Source organism: Dama dama, chromosome 26 (genome assembly GCF_033118175.1).
Source record: "Dama dama isolate Ldn47 chromosome 26, ASM3311817v1, whole genome shotgun sequence".
In the NCBI taxonomy this organism is placed as follows: Eukaryota; Metazoa; Chordata; class Mammalia; order Artiodactyla; family Cervidae; genus Dama; species Dama dama.
Window position 1 is genome coordinate 40,916,233 of NC_083706.1, and position 9,885 is coordinate 40,926,117.

The 9,885-nt window shown below is 42.2% G+C and overlaps 1 protein-coding gene across 1 annotated transcript in view; it reads right to left on the reverse strand.

Annotated features, from left to right (window-relative positions):
* The window catches only part of KATNA1 (katanin catalytic subunit A1), a 32,467-nt gene extending 29,505 nt beyond the window's left edge, over positions 1–2,962 (reverse strand). The window contains exon 1 of the mRNA XM_061130261.1: positions 2,668–2,962. The gene's annotated coding sequence lies outside the window, so the exon portion shown is untranslated. The remainder of the gene's footprint in view (positions 1–2,667) is intronic.
* Positions 2,963–9,885: the final 6,923 nt, after the last annotated feature.

Sequence of the window (9,885 nt, forward strand, 5' to 3'; positions counted from 1 at the left end):
GACACAACTTAGCAACTGAACAACAGAGTCAAATTATTTTAAACACTAAAAACTCAGTATTACAACAAAATTTCTAGCAAACTTGATGCGATGCTGTGTAGTATTTTTGCTGCTGCTGCTGCTAGGCTGCTTCAGTCAAGTCCGACTCTGTGCGATCCCATAGACGGCAGCCCACCAGGCTCCTCTGTCCCTGGGATTCTCCAGGCAAGAACACTGGGGTGGGTTGCAATTTCCTTCTCCAGTGCATGCATGCTAAGTCGCTTCAGTCAAGTCCGACTCTGTGCGACCCCACAGACAGCAGCCCACCAGGCTCCTCTGTCCACGGGATTCTCCAAGCAAGAATACTGGAGTGGGTTATCATTTCCTTTTCCATAGTATCTCTATAAAGAGACAAAGTATCTTTACTCCTCCAGGATTAGGGAAAGAAGCATTCAAAGAGACTGAAAAAGGTTACAGACCCAAATATCTGAGTTCTAAGATTTCTGTTCTCTGCCCAGAACAAATAGCAGGCCTTCCCAATTCCACACCTAAACAGGATACCATGCCCACTTAAATTTTAAAGGAATCTCAGACAGGGTTCCACTCTCACTACAGTTTTTTACTATAATGTGCAAAGGTCATTCATTCAAGAAATATTACGGGACACACACAGAGGTGCAAGGAAAATAAGACAGACTTTGAAATCCTTGAAGTTTAGTGGGATACCATTTTATTTATCCTCAGTGTTTTTTTTTTTTTTTTTTTTTCTTTGCTAAGTAGGAGGAAACAAGCACAGAACATTATTAAGCACACGCTAAAAAATCAGTATCAATGTTAAAAAATATTTACCTGCAAAACTAATGTCCTAAATTAAAAACATATGAGGCTCAATTACACATTTTCCTGCGGGCATTTCAGTTAGCTAAGCGTGTGTAACTTCAGCAGTGACAGTACACTGTGAAGCAATTTTCAGAATGTTCATCTCTGGAATATTAAAGCAACCATAATGCTAATTTATAATCAGTCACTGATGATTACAAATACATACAATAAATAGTGACCAGTGACCAATTATAGCATGGCATACATTCATACCTTTACAATCATCATATGATAAATACTCAAGAAGCAAAAAAATGTTATCACTACAAAAAAAGCACCAAGAGATACCCGGTCAAGAAAACAAAAACATATATATGTATTTGGTAAACTTTCAGTTTACCTCGAACAAAACAAATCAGTGAATATAACTATTAAAATGTAACTTAAAAGCCATATTCAAGCCGTATCAATAAACACCACAGGCAGAACCTATTTAGCATGCTATCAATACTGACCATACTGATTTGACACACTGTCTTTTAAACCAGTCAAGCACTAAAAAGCAAACAAGCCCAGACCATTGTTGTAAACCAAAATTCAACATTGTTGTTAACACAGTAAATTCTACAAGATTCTCTAATCCTTAGTATTTGTCAGAACCGTGATACCAGTTCCAAAATAAGATGCAGCATCCATTGCAGACTATGGGCCTAGCACTGAATCTTTAAAATGTAAAAGCTACTTGAGTAACTAATGCCATAAAGGACCTTTATGTAGCTTTTCATAGTCTAAGAATGTTGGAAAGTTGACTGGCATTGAAAGAAAAATAAGTAAAAGGAAAACATGAATAAAAAAGCAGGTTGATTGGCACTACCTCTTTATTTTTTTTTTTTAAGGCATGAAACAAGTCACAAGTTAATACTTGTATTAATAATGCAAGACAAAGAGTTTTGCCACTGTTTCTTTATGTGTGAACTTACTGATTACAAAAACCATCGCCTTTGGAAAAGAAAACAGGACTGCACACTGAGATATTTTGGCCTGTATGAACGTCACAAGAATCTTTCTTGATACCTTGGTGTTCTAGCATTGTGACTATGTGGCAAAGATATATCGCACACATTCTAAAACATTAAGAATGTCCTCAGCAGTACCTAAGGGTCCGATTTCAAAGAGGAAGACACACATGAGTGCTTTCAAAAGAGAGAGGTACAGCAGTGTGTTGTCAGAAGTTGGTAACTGATATAAAAATGGCACTTGGCACTTAAAAGAGAAAATTATTTTTGAGTAAACGAGGGCTTGAGTCTACCCCCCACAAGGCATTAAGGATCCACATCCATCTCTAACTTTTATCACCACATAATATACAATGTGAAAGAAAGTTTCGAGGGATACTTTTTCTAAAAGGTACCAACTTGAAACAAACAAAAAGAGTCGTTAGCCTCCTGTAGGATGCCCAGCTCCAAAATAAGTAAGAAATAACATCCTCAACAATACCACAGCTACCTAACAAAATGTAGGCTTTTGCTTTCCCCCTTCCCCTCAACCCAGGGGAGAGGGTTTCGGGCGGAGAACGTGTCAAAAAAGCGAAGAAATAAAAACAAGTTCGTCGACCAGAGACGTCTCTAACGACACAGGTCTAGAATGGGATCGGCAGGGACCCCCAAAAGTCTCCGGCCAGACAGGCTTCCTCAGGTAGGAGGACCGCCACCCGAGCCACAGGTGTCAGCGACAACAGCGAGGACCTAGAACCTCGGCGCAGGCACCGGCAGGCTCACGAGCAGAATGCGCAGCGGGATCGCATCACAGGCTCCCGAGTCCCTCCGAGCCCCGATCACGGGGGTCCGGGATCCCCGCGACACTCACCTGTGGCGCAGAGGCTCTCGGGAAACCGCCCACTGCCGGGCGGAGGGGGAGGGCCGAGCGGGGCTCCGGGCAGCGAGGAAGGAGGGCCCTGTCCTGTCCTGCCCCAACCACCCTGCTCTGTCTGTGCTCACGGACCCAGCACTGCCCGGTTCAACCGTCACGAGCCCCAGATGCTGTTTCAAGTAGTCCACAATTTGAAGGCAGACCCGCCAGGGTCACTTCCGGTGCCAAGGGTGGCCTCGGTGACTCCAGCGCACGCGGGGCGACGCCCCGGGAGCGAGGACGCCAGGCGGCGTGCGCGCGCCGGGCGCCAACTGGGCGGGGCCGACGGAGGCGGGCGGGGCCGACGGAGGCGGGCGGGGCCGACGGAGGCGGGCGGGGCCGACGGAGGCGGGCGGGGCCGACGGAGGCGGGCGGGGCCGACGGAGGCGGGCGGGGCCGACGGAGGCGGGCGGGGCCGACGGGCGCGCCTGCGCAGTCCCGGGCAGCCGCCTTCCCTGCGGACAGGTCAGGCCGAGAGGTGGTAATAAGTAAAATAAGCACGACGGCTTCGAGTTCCTCGATGTTTTCCGAAGTGCTTTGCTCACTTTTCCTCCCACTTGATTTTCATCACGCTGCTCAGAGGTTAGGAGAATTATAGTTTCTATTTTACAGGTGACTGTCAAGGGTCATAGAGTTCGTTTATGACAGATCCGGTTTTAGAACCAAACACTCAGAATTTCGCTGCGGCGCTTCTAGCGATATAACATGAATACTGTAAAATAGAGAATGAGTGACCAAAGATATTCGGACACAATGCTGGTGAAATTTTTTCTTTTTTTGGTCAACGTTTTAATGCAACCAAACTACAAATACAGTTATGATGTTCCACGATGTTTAGAAATACACGTAATGGACAGTTAGTACTTGTGGACAGGCTTCCTCCAGTCTAAATCTCCAGCCTTTTCCTTCACCTGAGGTGAAATAGACGCACTTAAGACGCGATTTCCTCTAGAAGGGCTTGGTAATTAAAATTCTGATTTTTAAAGCATCCCTGCTTTAAAAATATTTAACATACTGATTTTAAATCCCCTAATTTAACACAGACTTATATAAAGGCAATTCAAGGGAAATACATCCATTCAGTCCACAGATGTTTATTAATCGAGTACTTATGTGCCAGGTGGCATTGTAGGCATTGAGTATATACATGGTCAACAAGATAGGATGTTTCATGAATCTTGTAAAATTCTCAACTAAGTAGAAAATAATAGTTTTGCTATGATGCATGTAAACTCTATTATAATGTTAAAGTATAATTAGTATAAGAAAATACAGTGTATCTTTTTGAAATGAAAAAATATTCAAGAAGGTACAGATTAATTACCTTAGTTAGACTGAATTAAACTTTAATTTTTCTAAGAGTAAAAAGATATGTTGAATTATACAGGCAGTTTATAATTTAGTTTAAAACTTCTCAGAGGGCACAAAATGAATACATATTACATGATTTCATTTATACGAAATTCTAAAACAGGCAAAACTAGCCTACATTAATAGAAAGAGGCTGGACTCGGGTCTGGGAGAAATGAAGGAAAAGATTATATTACCAGAAAGCATGAGGAAATGTTTTTGAGGTGATGGAAATGTTCTGTATCTCAATTAGTATAGTGGTTAAGTAGGTGTGTATGTTCATTAAAACTCATTGAACAGTACACATAAAATGGATACATTTTACTGTACATAATTTATACCTCAATGAAGTTAATAAAAAAAATCCAAATAGTGGCTTACACTACTGTTTCTTATTGGTTGTACTATTCTAGGGAGACTAGGGTATTCTGTTGTTGTCTTAGTCACTAAGGGTATTCTGTAGTAACCTCTACGTTGAAGAGGTTTCAAACACTAGGAATTTTTTCTTCTTATTTCCTCTATATGTTCATGTAGAGTGGAGGCAGGCACCTGGGAACAGTTGAAAAAAGAAAACGAGTCATTTGTCCAACTTCTGCCTGGGTATGAGAGGTACCACCTCTGCCCACATTTCATTGGCCAGAGCAGGTAATGTGGCCAAACCTGTCTTCAAAGTGATGGGACATTGAGAAACATATTTGTGTACCGCCTTCATGAGTACTACACTAGTCATTTCTTCTTTTACAGTGTGGTTTCTACAACCACCACCCCTCTAAAATGATTATATCCAAACTGGGACTCAGAGATGGAGATGAGTTTTTCCCTGGTGTATGGTGACATAGATTTGGTAGGATCATAAGATACATACAGGGAAGTTAACAAAAATTAGGTAAAAAAGTAGGTGCCAGTAAATAGTTTAAATTTTATTCAGTAGGTATCAAGGAACCATTGAAAGTTCAGATGAAGGCATATTTTATAAAGGAATAGGAAGATTAACTTGATAACTGAGTAGAAAGGTTTGGAAGGGAGAGAGAATTACACAGAGGGGACAACATGAAGACTACTTCTCAACATTATGTATTTGCTGTCTCTTTGCCCTCTTTTGGGCTTCCCTGATGGCTCAGCTGGTAAAGAATCCACCTCCAATATAGGCGATCTTGGTTCAATTCCTGGGTTAGGAAGATCCCCTGGAAAAGGGATAGGCTACTCACTCCAGTATTCTGGCCTGGAGAATTCCATGAACTGTATAGTTCATGGGGTCGCAAAGAGTTGGACACTACTGAGTGACTTTCACTTTCACTTTGCCCCAGTAGGTAAATGATATAAAGTTACATACTTCCTCCATTTGGCTAGGGCAATGTCTGGCTTATGGTAGGCATTACTTAGATACTTGCAGGATAAATACATTGTCATTAAAAAAAAAAAAAAAGAATTTGGAGACACTTTTTACATTTTATCAGAGAAATCTAAAGGACTGTGAGGACTAGTTTCGCTCATCTGGTCTATTGCATCTGGCTGTTCTCCTTCAAAAATTTGAGCCATCTCTTCAGGTACATAATATGTATAAGACTAGAAAAGTGTAACCATGATTAAGAATCTCCAAAAAGAAAAAAAAAAAAAAAAAAAAGAGTTCCTTGATAGCCTACTGGTTAGGATTCTGGATTCAGTCCCTGGTCAGGAAACAGATCCCACATGCCACACAGTGCAGCCACACACACACACAAAGAATCTGCTGAATTTTTATTACTAGATTATGTCACAGTATTTGAAGGAACAAACTGAGATAGATCCTCAGTGCTATCTGAGGATAGTGAGATATCACTATCTCACTAGTGATAAGAATGTTCTTCCTAAATAATAGCTTCCATTCTTCCTAAGTAATATTCTTCCTAAATAATAGCTTCCATCACAGACTGGCTACCCCCAGATTGCTGAATGCCATAGGAAAAACAAATCACCTTGAAGGCTGATGCACAATTGCCTATCTCCCCCACCTGACACACATTTTTCTGCATGTGCTCAGTTCTCTCTCTTACTCTTCACTTTAGTTATTTCAGATTTGCACCACTCTCCTCAAGCCAGCCACATACCCCTTTCTGACCTTTCAGCAAATCACTTTATCTCCACCTTCAGAGAAAAGTCCTGTCCAATTCTTTGTGACCCTATGGACTGCATGCAGCACACCAGTCTACTCTCTCCTTCACTATCTCCCAGAGTTTGCTCAAACTTATATCCACTGAGTCAGTGATGCTATTCTACCATCTCATCCTCTGTCGTCCCCTTCTGCTGTTGTCCTCAATCTTTCCCAGCATCAGGGTCTTTTCTAGTGAGTCGGCTCTTTGCATCACGTGGCCAAAGTATTGGAGCTTCAACTTCAGTAACAGTCCTTCTAATGAATATTCAGGATTGATTTCCCTTAGGATTGACTGGATTGGTGTCCTAGCAGTTCAAGGGACTCTCGAGTCTTCTCCAGCACACAATTCAAAAACATCAATTCTTCGGTGCTCAGCCTTCATGGTCCAGCTTTCACATCTGTATATGACTACTGGAAAAACCACAGGTTTGACTATATGGATTTTTGCTGGCAAAGTGATGTCCACGTTTATTAGAGAAAATGGGAGCTATCAGATTGAAATTCCCTCAACTTGCTCACTGAGACAGAGACTACCATCTGTCCACCAAGTCCTCATTTTCCCAAGTAACAAAGTCTTCCTTGATTAAGTTGGGCTGCTTGGAATAAGGACTACATTTTCCAAGATTCTCATGCAGCTAGGTGTGGCCATGGATCTAACTTCTGGCCAGTGGAAGTGTCACGTAGAACTTTTAGGAAGGTACCTTACACGGAGAGGCCCTGAAAATCCCCCTTCCAGTCACACCATCCCCTCTTTTCAGAAGGTTAGAACATGGAAAAAACTGGATAGACTATGAGCAGTCAACTCTGACCATAAATGACCTTTAGGATGTAAGCCATGTGAAGATAGCAGAACTGTACAGAGGAAGTGTGGACTGGCGCTGTGGAGCTGCTTTTACCAGGTGTTGACTGCCAGCTCTAGTCAGTCTAAGCGATTGTTGTTTTGGATTTTGTGTGTGTGTGTGTGTGTGTGCGCACGCTTGGTTGTGTTCGAGTCTTTGTGACCCCATGGACTGTAGCCCACCAGGCCCCTCTGTCCATGGAATTTAGAAGGCAAGAACACTGGAGTGGGTTGCCGTTTCCTACTCCAGGGGGTCTTCCTGGGAATTGAACTGATACTGTGTGTCTACACAGTCCTTGTTTTGGGTTTCTTATGCCACATAACCTAATCCTAATACTCTGACCAACTTACAAACGTCTCTATTTCACACTTGCTCTTTCATTTGGCCTGTCTCATGGAAAGTATATCTTGCTTAGTCTAAGCCCAGTTCCTCCACTTGGACTTAAAGATCCTATTTTTTAAACTTTAATTGTTTTTGACTGTGCTGGGTCTTTGCTGCTGTGCAGGCTCTTCTCAAGCTACAGCAGGCGGGGGCTCCTCTCTAGTTGCAGTGTGCAGGCTTCTCATTGTGGTGGCTTCTCTTATTGCAGAGCACGGGCTCTAGGGTATGTGGCCTTCAGCAGGTACAGCTCGAAGGCTCTGGACGACAGGCTCAATAGTTGCGGTGCACGGGTTCAGTTGATCCCTGGCATGTGGGATCTTCCTGGATCAGGAATTGAACCCATGTCTTCTGCATTGGCAGGCAGATTCTTTACCACTGAGTCACCAGGGAATCCCCAAGATTTTATTTTTTATTTCCATTTTATGTATTTATATTCAGATAGGCAATGCATTCACATGGTTCAAATTCAAATGTATAAAAGATTATATAGTGGGAAGCCACTTGATGTGAAGAGCTGACTCATTGGAAAAGACCTTGATGCTGGGAAAGATTGAAGGCAAAAGAGGGTGGCAGAGGATGAGATGGTTAGATAGCATCACCGGCTCAATGGACATGAATCTGAGCAAACTCCGTGAGATAGTGAAAGAAAGGGAAGCCTGGCACACGGCCTGGGGTCGCAAGGAGTCAGACATGACTTAGCGACTGAACAAGTGCCAGGCAGTTAACTTAGTTTGATTCTCTGTCGGGCAGCATCTCAGATTAGTTTAGTTGTGAGACAGGATGCCTTCCACCCAGAATCTGCCAGTTCTCTGTTCCACCTCAGTATCTTTAGATAGATTTTTATTCTGCCCCCAAGTTTGTAGTTGTGTGATAGTCAAGCCATCAGGAGCTTACTTGGTCATACTAGCAGAATCTAGAACTATCTTTCAAGTATGTCATTTGGTTGACAGTTGGCTAATAAACTTGAAGGACCTGACTGAAGTTAAAGACTCAAGTTAGAAAGTTCTTACAATAATTCAGGCGAGTTGATGGGGGTCTCAACCAAATTAGTTTAGCCAAACAACGAGGGGTTAAGATGATGAATCAGAAAATGTACTAGTTAAGTAACTGAATTTCATGAGTCATTACATGGGAAATAGTCAAAGTATAAAATGACCTGCTTAAATTATTTTGGAAATCAGATTATATACTAACATGAAGTGTACATTATATTAGTTAGGCTATGAGTTCAGCAACAGGAAGGAGTGAGCGGCAGGCTAGCAATATTAATTTTAAGGGTATGAAGTAGAATTGCATATATCACTTCTGCTCATACCCCACTGGTCAAAACCTAGTCACGTGGCACAACTAATTACAAGGGAATATGAGAAACACGTGCGTTAGTGACACAGTTGAAACATGAACAGGGGCTGGGGGGTGCTGTGTTAGTAAAAGGAAAACTGAGAATGGAAGGTGAAGAACAAGAGCAGCCTGCGTCAGCCCCTCTGGAAGCTAGGTACCCTCGAGAATCCCCCTTTCCTCAACAGAACAAATTTAACCCTTCTCCAAGGAATGCAACTCAAAGTCCCACCCAGATTCTGAATCCACCAAGATTTCAGGATCTCTGGGAGAAGACTGGCTACTTGTGAGAACAATAACTGCCTGTGTTCCAAACATAAATTTGACATCCTCCCTTCAGCCTTCATACACATAAGCGGATACACTGTCTGTGTATTTGCATTTGGCATAACAAGGTATGGTCACAATTTAAGCATGCCAAACATGGATCCAAAATGTATTAAAATGACGAAGCTAATGAACTAGCTAGAAGGAGGGTTCCACAATGGCACCGGCCAGCTCCACGGTTCATGTGGTAGAAGGAGCTCCCAAGAAGGGCTGCCACAGTGTCGATGGCTGTAGCTGCCCCCCACCTCAATGGGAGACTCTCTAAGACCAGCAGTGTATGTCTCCCATTCAGTTGTCAGCAAGATGGTGTGGGAGTCAGGGAAAATAAACTTGGGCAAAGAGAAATTAAACTATGATGCAGCCCTGCTGAAACCACAGCCAGCCTGGTGGAGAGCTGTTGGATGATGATGGTAATGACATATGAGGGCAAACACACTGTATACAAGAATTAACAAAATTAAAAGGGAAAATGGGTTGCATGGAATCCTTATCACCTCTCACCCACCAAAAAAATATGCTAGGTAACTAAAAGGACAAATAATTAATAGGAAATTTTAAAAAATAGTAGTAAAATGAATCATAAGCATAATGCAGTTTGCATCAGCTACACAACAGTCTCATATAGACCAAATATAATTTAAAGTGTGTGCAGACAAGAGGATAAAAGGAGACCTAAGAATGATGGTAATACTTGAAAAAGGTGGGGGAAAAAACCCTAAATATTTGTTCATCCATGTAAAATGGATTTAAGGTATAGCATCAACATATATATTTGGTAGGCAGTTCATGTGATAAAGTAAAAGACTATAA